We start from the raw sequence: 13,239 nt of genomic DNA on the forward strand, positions 1-13,239 counted from the left end.
ACCCCGTCACCCCACGCCACCTGCTGCTCAGTTGTTTGGTCAGCCCTCACTAATGCCCCTGCCGGCCTGGTCATCCCACACAGCCTGTTCAGTTGTCCGTTTGGTTGTTTCAGTTGCGACGGTCACTTAGGCTTTTATATATATAGGTATCCAAATATTATATAGAATGTACTTGCACTAAAAATTCTTTGTTGTTACTCAGCAATTTAAATATAACAACATCTTATGTTTTTATTTGCTAAACCTAGTAACCCTTGCAGAATTTATATTTGCAATAAAACTGTTCATTTTCCCACCCCTGGCATGTTCCCTACATTTGTGGAATGGAGTCAGGTGAGTGTATATGTGACTCTGTACCTGTGATGGCTACCTGTTTGGAGAGGTGGCCTTGATGGAAAGGAGGAAACTTTGCCGTCTATTGGTTGGTATCTGCTTCATTGTTTTGAGCAAAGTTGGATCTGCTAAGCCAGCTCTCTGCTAAGCTTCCAAAAGTGGGGAGAAGATGGTCCTGCAAGGACTTCAAGATATGCCTCTCTCTTTTCTGTTTTTTTGCCACTCGAGAAGCCATGAGCAGCAAAGTCTCCCAGGACACTCTGTAGGAGGTGGTGCGTGGGGTTCTGCATGGGAACCACCGCAAGCATGAGAAGTTTTTGGAGAGAGTGGAGCTGCAGATCAGCTTGAAGTATCATGACCCTCAGAAGGACAAATGCTTCTTGGGCACTGCCAGGCTTAAATCCACTCCCGCCTCAAGTTCTCCATGTGTTCTGGGGACCAGTAGCACTGTGATGAGGCCAAGGCTGTGAATAACCTACCATGGTTTCCAAGAAGCTGGGCAGGAAGTATGATGCCTTTTTGGCTTCAGAGTCTCTCATCAAGCAGATCTTAGTAATCACAGGCCCAGGCCTGAATAAGGCTGGCAAGTTCCCTTCCTGTTGACCCCCAGTGAGAACATGGTAGCCAAAGTCCACAAAGTGAAATCTACGATCAAATTCGAGATGAAGAGGTTGCTTTGTCTGCCAGTGGCTATTGGCCATGTGAAGATGACGGATGATGAGCTTGTGTACAACATCCTCATAGCATCCTTTTAGCATAGTCAGTGTCTTTGCTAAAAAAGAACTGGCAGAAAATCTGGCCTTTATACATCAAGAGCACCATGGCAAGCCCCTTGCCTGTACTAAGGCACAGCTGAATAAACCATATTGCTATCATTTAAAAAAAGATATATGCCTCTCATAATTTTAGGAAGCATACTTAGGTGCAGCTTATCTCTTCTTAACAGAACAATAATGAGGTTGTTTTCAGATATGTGAGAATGTTTAATACATGTTTGTCCTCAAAGATCCAGGTGTGAGTTAACTCTTATTAGCCCAACAAGTTGTCCTGTGCATAATTCCACCTTAAATAGTATTTGCCAAAGATCCACTGATGTTCAGTAGCTATGCCATTAAAAAGGGGCTATGATTGAAAAATGGGAAGCATCAAGGAATAGAGTTAAACAGACTTCTTTAATGAAGGCCTTCTCACAAATCCATTACATACAAATCAGTGATTGATCTATTCAAATTGGGGACAAGGGGTGTGCCATTTTCCATGTTCTCCTGTAACCCTTTAACTGTAGATAATTCATGGGATTAATGTTCCATAAAACAAACTTGGGGAAACATTCCTCACATATATGCCCTACGTAAAGAAACTTCTACCTCCAGACACACTCTTTTTATACTTCCATTTAGTTATACTAATTTTTCCATTTAGTTATACCAGTGTCTCTAATATTGAGTGCTTACGTAACAGGCATTCTTTTAACACTAAGGATATGAAAAGATATAAGGTGAATCTTCTGTTTATTGTTTAGTGAAAAGAGTGTTGGTTTGTTCTTTCCATGGTGGTGTAAGATACAACTTTTTGTAGTGTACCTACATTAGACTTTCCCCTGAATCTAATCCATCTCTGTGATAACCATTAAGTTGTTTACATAGTTACAGTGTGTTCTTTTAAGTCTCTGATTAATGAAGCTTTTCCAGATTTTTAGCCACTTTACATAAGATATAACATCAAGTGCTTCTTTGGGTAGGTTTTCAGTTAATGATATTCCCTTCTAGAAAGAGAGAATATAGTGAACTGACTTCAATACCTGTGGTACACATATAGTCTTTCTGGCTTAAAGAAGACCAGCCTTGTTATGACATGATTTTTCTGATAATGTAGATGGTCTTGATTTTTTGGCTGCACCTTCACTGTGTTGATGTATATGATGTTTATAGTTAAATAGAATTATGTAAGTATATTTTTTAAACACATGATGCTGTTAAGCTTTTGTTTGTGTAGAATTCTTTTATACACATGTATAAGACTTTCTGTGTTTGGTGAATTTAAACTTAGTTTTTTTCTAGTATTTCAGTCTTACTACCTTTTTTGGTATAAACTATAGCATAGGATTAATTAGCTATCATTTCTTTCTTCATATAATTTACAAATTAGATGTTGTTTGTATTTTTGAACACCTTTAGGGAAACATTCATTTGGAAAAGGCTAAGATAGATTCTTTTTTTTAGTACCTCTAAATGTTGTACAATACTGTTTGTGATCAATTAATGATAATTCTTTGATAATTCAATAACTGACAAATGCATCTAATTGCGTACTATTTCAATTCAATTTCTTTATATTTTCTCTAAGGACACAAGAAACTAACAAATCCTTTGCTTAACTCTAGATATGCTCCATATGTATGCATTTTTCTAATAATAAAGATATTTCTTGTTAATTTATTGAATATGTTAGTTCCTTAGTTATATCAGTATAATAAAGCACTAAATAACCTTTTCCCTAAAACCTGGTTTAAAATATTCTAGTGACTCAAAATATTAAAAGTTTAAAATAAGTTCTTTGTGGGTATCTTAGACTTAAGGATCAAAGGCCTGGCTTGACCATTTATATATAGTATAAAGTTTTCTGACTCTATTGTTCAGTGCTCAGTTCCTCAAATTGTTAATAAATCAGAAAATATTTGAAATTTATGCTCTAGACAAGAAATGCAGCATAAAGTTTACCTTGACAATTTGTTAAATGGATTTAAATCAGGTCTTATCCTTCTTTCTGAAATAATCATACAGACACAACTATGAATAGTATTAAAACCACATCTTATAGTTTAATCCATATATAAGTGTTCCCTTTTAATAATTATATACATAAATGTTACTATTCATTCATCCTATTATTTTAACTTTGTTGGGCAAGTCATCATTGAGGACCAAGATATAAAATTATGTGTTTGGGGCATGTGTTCTAATTATTTGAAAATTTATGTCTGATCGTATAGCAGCGAACTTATAGAAATTTGGTATTTCTGGAATGAACTCTTCAAGCCAATACCTTGAGTTCACAGTACTAATTTAATTGAAGTCTAAAATATTTTTATGATGACATTTTTTCATGGAAGTATTTGCAAGTATACATTTTGAAAAACAAATTTGCATATTAACTTTTATGATAATAAAATTTATAAAGTCTATAAAATTTAGAAAGTTATATAGCAGTTTTCTATTTAACATGCTCAGGACTTTAGAGATAAAAGTGAACAGGTTCATGGTTAAAGAGCTTCCCCAAATTATTTTAACTTCTTATTTATTGCACTGGATTAATGTCTTCCCTTGTGATTGAAAAACTAACTTTATGATCTTGATAAAGTGATACCAGTTTTCTAGGCCTCCAGTTTTTCATGTAAAATGCAGAAGTCAGAACTATATAAAGTCTCTGTGGAATGAGACGGTGAAGACACAGATGTGCAGGCTGTACCAGGTGGCACCATCCACCGTCTCCTCTGACACAGGAAATTCTGGAGCTGAGCCTGGGTTTTCTTTTCTCTTCATATGTGACCATAAAACTTACTGTACTATTATTTCCTTATTTTATTTATACATTATTCATTATAGTTCAAGTCTCTTATTATAGTTCACAGAGGGAATTGGTCCTCCCTCCCCCCAACCCCCAACACCTCGAAGTAGAAGACAAGGGGGATGTCTTTGTTCTGCTGCTGTAGCATCATACTAGAGACTGGGTGGCTCATAAACAACAGACATTTACTGCTCATGGTTCTGGAGGCTGGAGTCCGAGGTCAGGGGCTGGCATGGTGAAGACTCTCTTCCTGGTTGCAGACCCCCATTTTCTCATTTTATCCTCACAGTGGGGATAGGGTGAGGCCTGGTTGGGGTCTCTCTTAATTGAAACACTGATCCTATTTGTGAGGGCTCCACTTTCATCACCTAATCACCAACCTAAGGCCTCACTTTCTGCTACCATCCCATTGGGGGTTAGAATTTCAACATATGAATTTGGGGTGGAGGACACAAACAGTCAGTCCATGACTAGGAGTTTTGTCCATCAGAGAGAGGTTAAAGAAAAGAGGAAACATGTTAGCATGCCAGGGAGTGTGCACCGCTTTCGTCTATCCCTTTCCCCTTTCTTCTCCTTTGAATTGTCATTCCACTGGGTTTGATATAGTGGGACAGAGCACTTTTGCAAACACTGTTTGGTTTAATGAGTGTTTTCACAAGATGGAGTTACTGGAAAGGGTGCACCAATCAGCAGAACTACGAGAACCAAGCCCTGAAGAGGTCAGGGGATAAGCCAGAGGAGCTCTATTAACTCTTCCTGCTCCTGAATGCCACGTTTCCTTCTGCTCCTGTAACTATAGTACCAGAAGGCATACAGAAAAGGAGAACATTGCCAAAAACAGCTCTGTACTTTAAAAAAAAGATTTATAAAAATCCTTCTATACAAGTCCAAATTAGGACATGTTACAATGAAATGAAGCTTTTTTGGTAACAACATTCAATTAGATAAAGCTGTGTGAATTCATCTGTCACAAAATATAAATGAGATCTGTCTGTTTGATGGTTTAAATACTATTGTCCTTGATTGTCTGGGTTTTGAAGTGTGTACTGTAAGGATACTCAGAAAACATCCTTGACCATGAATCTCTTTGTAATTACCCTACTCTAGGATACCTTTGTGCCAAAAGACCTGCATTGGTAGAATACAATTAGCACCAATATTTTCCTCTCATATGCACTTCATTTGCTTTGTGTCTTCTAGACATGAGCTATTCTGCAAGTATGTGATCCTTTGCAGAACAAATAGGCATATGTTGTCAAGTAGCAGAACATGGATTTAAAAAAAAAAAAGATAATCTTGGGGTAAGCTAGACTTAAAACTCTACTTCCTACAATGCACAATTCCTTGGAATTCAATTGGGAATTATTTACTAAACACACAGTACTTTCCATTGCACTGACTCACAAAGCATGCACACCAAACAGGCAGCACCAAATCTGTTTACAGAAACCCATAATACCCTGTGCAGAGTAATCACGCTCTTTTGATGTGGGAATGTTTATGAGACTAAATATTTTTCACTTTCAATATTGTTTTGGCTTTTATTGTTAGACTTAGTCATTCTTTGGGAAAATGTGAAGGTCATAAAACATAATGCCTTTTGAAAATTGAGTACGTTTGAAAAACAAAACTGTCTTGTGGAGTTTGGTTAGCTTACTTGGAAGACCTACTAGAGAGGGTGGCCGTCAGCTATTATACTTAGATACATCTAAATGACATGGGATATTAGATACAAACCTCTGTTACAGATCTCCCCTTAATTTTTTTTAAATAAAAGAATCAACTTTTATGAATGAAAATGGCCATGGAAATTTCTTAATGAACTAATTCCTTTGAACAGTGTATTTGTTTGCTATTATTGCATAACAAAGTACCCCAAAACTTAGTGGCTTAAAAGCATGATTATCTCCCAGTCTCTGTGGGTTCTCTGGCTCTGGGCAGTTCTCAAGGGTATGGTCATCTCTAGGCTCCACTGGGAACAATGTGCTTTCTTAGCTCACTTAGGTGGATTGGAAGGAACCAGTTCCTCTGGGCTGTTTCATGAGGCCTCAGTTCTCCACAAGCTTGTGGATGGGGTCCTGCCTGTATTCCTTGCACTGGGGGCTGGTCCTTAGAGCATTCACATCAGTGCTAGCAAAAGAGAGAACTAAGATGGAGGTCACAGTCTTCCGTAACATAATCACCAGGTGACACCCCTGCCACCTTATTGCATTCTGTTCATCTGAAGCAAAGTACTACGTTCCACCCACATTCAAGGGAGGCAATTACACAGGCATGGATACCAGGAGCTGGTGACCACTGTGAGCCATATTGGATGCTGCCTACCACCGTAATACGAGTGCTAATATTGCAGACTAACAATTGTATTTATTTGTACCCATGCAAATTAAGGGGTTTGTAACCAAAACAGGGCTAGAAATATTTAAATGTGAAAAACAACAACCATACACATAAACTGTGTGTGTGTATATATATATGAAATTGCTTACTATAGGGCATGCTTTATTTACATTTTTAATTGTTTGCCACAAACAATTAAATATATGATTACACATACATGCATATATTTTTCTCTTGACATATTAATAGTCACAGCCAGGGCAGGTTTAACAGGGAGGTGGAATGCCAAAGACATGGACACTTGTTTTTACGTTTTCTGTATAGTTGTTTTTAAAGAGCTTGATTTAGGCCAGATACATATCAAATGCATTGGGGACATATATTTAAAAATAGGCTATATTATTTCAATTCAAGTTAGTGAAGCCAGGTAATAAAAAAATCATTGCTATAAAATGACTTTTTGGTGTTGCATTTGAGAAAGTTGACCCATTACCTTAAAAGCATGTAAGTGTTTTGTCTCAGAGTCTTGGAAAAGTTTCCAGGAAACAGACTTGAAATAGTAAGTGAGAAGGACTAGAGACAAAAAGAAGGCAATGAATCTGATAACTGGAATCCTGCTGGTGGTAATCTTCAGGGAAGACATGTTTGTGCACTTGTAGAAAATACTGAGAAACTTCATTGGGAGTAATATTGCCCCCCAGTAAAACTCCTGCTGTATTATCAATGTCGTTAAAAAGTTGAAAATAACATTTAATTAAATTTCTGAAATTTGGACTAGTAAAATAGAAAAAAATAAGCATGAAAAATAGGCTGAAAGAACAAATTGGATAATTAGTCCCTAGAAAATGGAGACTTTTCTAATGTATGTGGCATTATTTCAACCTTTTACAATAAAATGCATTGTATATATCCTGTTCATAGCAATCTTATGCAGACTTTCCTTAAATAACATTAGAAGGAGGGAGATAACTTTACTGTTTATTTTCATTTTATGGACACTAATTATCCAGACTGCAGAAGCAGCTGTACAAAGAATGCTAAAATTGCAGTGTTTAACTGGATCAGGCAGAGCACATGATATGCATGCTAGAGACTTGAAAATCTCAAGTAGATTGAGAAGTAAAACTAAACAGGAGAAATGTGAAGCCAAAATAATTATTTTGAGGTTTGACATCCTATGTCAATGAGTCTGAGTATTTTGAAATATTAGTAACCTATTGACTGTTAGATATTCCATGTAATTTAGATTAAAGGTAAGATTTCCAAAATCATGGACTAAGAACGGTTTTCCAGCAACAACAAGAGTTGGTTGTATGTAAATTTCTTATTTTCTGCCCCAAACAGCCATATTTAGAAAAGAGAATAGTTTGTAAAATTAGAACATGTGTTTATTTTCTCTGAAAATCCTATCAGCATTTCTGATTATGATCACAATGGAAATACAGAGTTGACTGTCTCCACTGAGAATCGGGGAGATATGAGTAATGTTTGGCATATAGATTTGTGTTTGGAAAATGGTGAGGTTTATTAGTTTTCAGTTCATCTCATTGCTCACTTTTGACAGTTGGTAAAGATATATTTTAATTAAGCCTCAACTTCCTCTTACTGAATGCATCATGACAATTATATACTAATGCTATTAGGAAATGAGTTGGTTTAATAACAAACATATCTACAGCAACTCTTTTAGAATCTGGATTTTAATGGACAGAAAAAACACAGATGTTTCACAAAGGCACTATTCATGATTACTAGTATTATGCTTTGGCCAGTTTTTATATTTTGTATATTTTTAATCACCATATTATGCTGAAACCCTGTATCAGGAAGAATATAAGGAAGTCGTGTTTAAAGAGAACCAGAGATGATTTACCACATTTTTCAGCTAAACATATATATTTTAATCTTTTGAGTTTTTACTCTATTTCCTTTTGAAAAATGTGATTCTGACCCTAGCCAGTTTGGCTCAGTGGATAGAGTGTTGGCCTGCAGACTGAAGGGTCCCGGGTTCGATTCCATCAAGGGCACATATTTCAGTTACAGGCTTCTCCCCGGCCTGAGCCCTGGTGAGGGCTTGTGCATGGGGGCATCCAATCGATGTGTTTCTCTCACATCGATATTTCTCTCTGTCTTTCCCTCTCACTTCCACTCTTTCTAAAAATCAATGGAAAAATATCCTCGGGTGAGGATTAAAAAAAGTGATTCTCATTCTATCTGTATGGCCCAAATGCTTCTAAATCATAATAAATTTTATAACTAGGACACAGATCTGCACCATGGACAGATTTTAAAAAAGAGGTATCAGGAACACAGTAAACACATTGTTTACTATGGGACATGCTTTCTTTATGTTTTTTTAAATTGTTTGCCACAAAGATTTTTTTGGTGGAAGTACTGAAAAAAAGGAAGTTTGATTTTTGTTTATAGTTTTTCAAGTTAAAATTAGGGTCATGTGCAATATATTAAAATAGGGACCATTAAACTAATTTATAGGCTATTTACTGGAATGCCCTTACATTCAGTTTTCAGATTTGAGCCAACCTTATGCTCTGTTCTTATAAAGTAAGATAACAAAAGAGCATTTTGAGGGTTTGCTGCTATGAAAAGGTACTTACTACTAAATACCAAACTACCTAAAAACTTCTTTTTAGTGTATGAATGTATGCATTTATAGTATTCTGAGGCATCTACATTGTATTCTATAGTCCTAATTCCTTTCTAGTGAAATATCAGGTCATTTCTTGCTTGTCTACTATGGAGATGCCTTCAAGTCTGACTCAATCTGTTTAGTTTTGAATTTTGAATAGGAATAATAAGTTCTGCTAAATATGTATACCAGAGTTTAACATAATTATGCCATAGTCTTCACCATCTTAATCCTCTCATCCCTTTATTAAACTTCTGACTTCATATTTAAGATGTTTTGATGCAATTAAAGGATTTAGGCTCTTCAGGGAGGGTGGTCTCTCTCTTTTTAATGTAAGAAAGCCCAGGGTTCGCACAGATTGTTTTTCTGACCCTCATGAGGAGAAACAGGCTAAAAACCTAGATTACTAGTAAGAAGTTGCTAAAAAGGCAGTTTCTGAGTTCTCCTTTCAGGCTCATGAAGAGAATAAGTATGATCTAATATTTAAGATGAAGATACTATATAATTTTCCCGAAATGTGCAATTCATAGAGCAAAGGTTGAAACATGCAGTGACACATTTCTAGACCTTGATAGCAATTCAGTAATGAAGGCATTGCGTTTAGCCTAAAAACTACCAATCAAAGAATTGTACAAACACAGTTGCGGAAGAGCTTAATTATTTTCAAAAAATGAACTGGCCACTATGATTTCAGAAAGCCTCAGTCATATTTTCTCAAGTTGTGCCCTCTGTTTTGTGGTTTGCATTTTCCCCCCATAAATTGAAAGAACAGAAGGATTTTGCCAGCAATGTCTTCAGAACATGATTTTCTTCTCAAATTTACTTTCTCAAGCAAGTCACAAGTGAATGCTTCTTACCTTTCCTCATATTGTTGTTGATTGTTTTAAGGCCTTGGAGAGAAAGGTTTTTTTGGTTTTGTGTTCAAGTCTGTGCAAGAAAGGCCCTTTGCCAGGCAGCAGGAGGAAGTCACGTGACGTCTGAGCTCTGACCCTTGCCCTGCATGAGAGAGGTTTCACTGACAGAACTGTATCAGATTCATTGGGTGTTAACATTCATCGGCTGTTTGTAATTTGGATTTTATTCTCACAGATATGTGTATCCCAGAGGTTGGCAAATGCGACCCTTGTGGTGAATTCATGAAAATAAGTCATGGGAAGTAGTTTCTTTGCCAGTGTGGCTGGATCTGTGGAAGCCTCTGCCTTGAGATGGCCGACCTTTTCCGCTAGTGTACCTTTGGGAGCTCATGTAATTAGAAAGCACATGTGCTAAGGCAGAATAACAAAGAGCTGCCACATCTGCGCTTTTCCTGACTGTAGTATACAGTAAACAAAAATAGTAAAATCCAAAACACCAAATTATGATTTCTAAAACATCTTAGAAAAGTTACAGAAATTACTAAATTTGTGACTAGTGTTATAGTTTCCCTGACTTTAACAAGATTTATGAATGAAGGGAATTTTTCTCTCATGACCTTTAATTTAATTTTATATGCTAAACTTAAATGGAAATTTTAGAATTGTGTAATTGTCTCATCAAGTATCCAGTTTGTCTTGCGTATCATGACTAAATTACTGCTAATTTCTAGCCTTCTCAGTCAGAGTTTTAATTGATTTATAATATTTGGGGATTAAATTCCATGTATTTACTAATACTTATGAGAGTTTAAATGGGAAATGTAAAATTGTTTCACCAGAATACCACATTTATTAAAAAGTTTTATTTTAAAAAGAAAAATGAAGACTATGTATTGTTTGAAAATTGTAAAACTATAACTTAGGTAAATGTAATAATTTTTAATGAGCTATGAAATTAAAAAAACACTAGTTACTTAACATAGACATGTCAATTTTAATTTCATTTTAAAATTTTCAGCTGGTTACCTTAATATTTTGAAAAGCAGGTTTTTTTTTGTTTTTAACATATATATTAATAAATCAGTATAAATATTTATGTAGCTATATGTTAGAATATATATTTCAATATACTTTCTGAACAAAATTTTATTATTTCACAACTTTAAAAAAATGCAGCATTTTTTTTTCAATTTCAACTAAATTTATTGGAGGAAAATCAAGGCAGAATGAATTTTTAAGCAAGTGCCATTAATTTGGTGAACTAATTGGCTCATCAGTCAGGAATTTTTAATTGCAAATGTCAGAAACACACCACAAATTGATTTAATAATAGAATTAAAAATCTATGACTTTAGACTTTGCTGGACCCATATACTGAAAGGGTGATTGCCTTTTTACTCTGTTGTCTGTCTCTTTACCCTGCAACTTGTTTCTTTACTTTGTTTTTTAATGTACCACTTTATTTATTTTCATTTTTAATTTAATTTTTAATTATATTTATTATTCTGTGTTTTTTTTTTACAAGTGTAAGCATAGTGCTTAGACAATCAAATACATTACAAAGTTCTCTCCTCCCCGCAAACACCCACTGTGTCCAATGTGGGTGTTCATCTTATTAATCAGGCCTACTTAATATTCCTGTCTCTGGAGCCAGGCCAACTTACCCATAGTACATGAATGAGTGTAAGGATTGGGTGCATTCCCAAAAGAAAGTTATGGTACCAATTCCAACAGCATGGGGGACACATGCTGGACAGACCCAAACTACAGATTATCTGTTCATGTCATGGACTGAATGTATGTTTACCCCAAATTTATATGTTGAAATCCTAACCCTACTCTGAAAGTATTAGGAGGTGAGAGGCCTTTGGGAGGTAATTCAGTCATCAAGGTGGAGCCCAGTGAATGGGATTAGGACCCTTAACCTCTGCTATGTGAGGGAGGATTAAAGAAGACAGCAATCTGCAAATCAGGAAATGGGCTTGCACCAGACACTAGATCTGGCTGCACCTTAATCTTGGACTTCCCTCCTTATAGAACTGTGAGAAGAAAATATTTGTTTTTTTAATCTAATCAGTCAGTGGTGATTTATTATAACTTCCTGAATTGTCTAAGACAATTTATTATTTAGGGCATTTTTTTCATCTTAGTAAATGTGTAAGATAAAGATACCCAACAGCTGTGGCCACATGGTATAAATTTGGATGCTTGTCTACTAATAACTTATGGAATTACAGCGTATCAGATTTTTAGGGGACTTTAAAACTCTTCTTGAAATATTGCCAATCACAGTTATTTTTAATCACTCATGAAATGCCTTGTAAATTATTTATTAAAAATAGTTCCAAAGTTTGGAAAATATTTATTTTAATAAAAATAATCAGTTATGATATTAGTAATAACCATTAGTTTCATTTCTGTTCAAACATGCTGCATGGAGAGAGGAAGGAGCAGCTAGTTCATACCTTGAACATCATTCTTATTTTTGTTAGAGTGGAAGGGAATAGATTGAGAACTATTCTTCTACCAAATCTGTCAGCCTTACCATATTGTCTTCTTTTCAGAAAAACATAATTAGAGCTTTCATATATTTGTACTGCTTATTGTAATGCTTAGCTTTAGTTTCCTTTATCATATTGGTTTCTTTCCAGATTATATGAGGGTGTATTGATCCTGCCCTTCCTCCACTCAAGTAATCCCCATAATCTTTCATCCCTTTTCTCCATCGCAGTTGAACACAATCTGGTGCCCAGTGTTTTATACTTATGTAAAATATGCTTATTGTCCATCTACCTCACCCAAAATATGAACCCTAAGAAACAGAGTTGTGTGTGAAAACAACTAACATTTTTGAGCACTGTGAGTACCTATACACTTTAAATGAAACTTCAGAATAGTCCTGTGATATAGATATTAATAGCTCTATCACATACTGGTTAGGGATCCCAGACCTAGAAACTGTAACACTCTATACATGAGCTAATAAGTGGTTAAACTGGATTTGGACCATAGTGCTCACCTGCTCACTGAGGCATTAATAGAAGAGCTTTAAAACACAAAGAGAGAGAGAGAGAGAGAGAGAGAGAGAGAGAGAGAGAGAGAGAGAGAAATGAAAGCCATGTTACTTATTAACATTTTGTGGACTTTTCCTTTATCCTAACAATCGACCTAGTTTACATTCCTCTTTAGATTATATTGTTTATGTTGTGATCCAATCTTCAATTGGCTATGTGGAGATGGGCGCTGCTGGGCATACAGCTTGGGAAGGTTTTTCTTTAACTATGGGATATGGAGCAGAGAGCAACCAAAGGAATCCTCGCCTGAGCGTGCTTGGAAACCCAGAAGCAGTCTTTGTCATCAGTTTTTACAGAGGCACAAAGAACAAGAAATGGAGCTGTCACAAGCGGTTATTCCTGTGGAGCTACAAGAATGGATGTGCAGGGACGGGAGGGGCCGTGGGGAGCACAGCCTGAAGACATTCCCAAGAAAAGGTTAGAT

The 13,239-nt window shown here is 35.9% G+C and overlaps 1 protein-coding gene and 1 pseudogene across 1 annotated transcript in view; both read left to right on the forward strand.

Moving 5' to 3' along the window:
- ISPD (isoprenoid synthase domain containing) overlaps window positions 1-13,239 on the forward strand; it is a 144,976-nt gene that overhangs the window by 77,592 nt on the left and 54,145 nt on the right. The window lies entirely within an intron of this gene.
- LOC102774186 lies at window positions 498-1,260 on the forward strand (annotated as a pseudogene).

The sequence above is a fragment of the Myotis davidii genome, unplaced genomic scaffold (genome assembly GCF_000327345.1).
Source record: "Myotis davidii unplaced genomic scaffold, ASM32734v1 scaffold168, whole genome shotgun sequence".
Lineage (NCBI taxonomy): Eukaryota > Metazoa > Chordata > Mammalia > Chiroptera > Vespertilionidae > Myotis > Myotis davidii.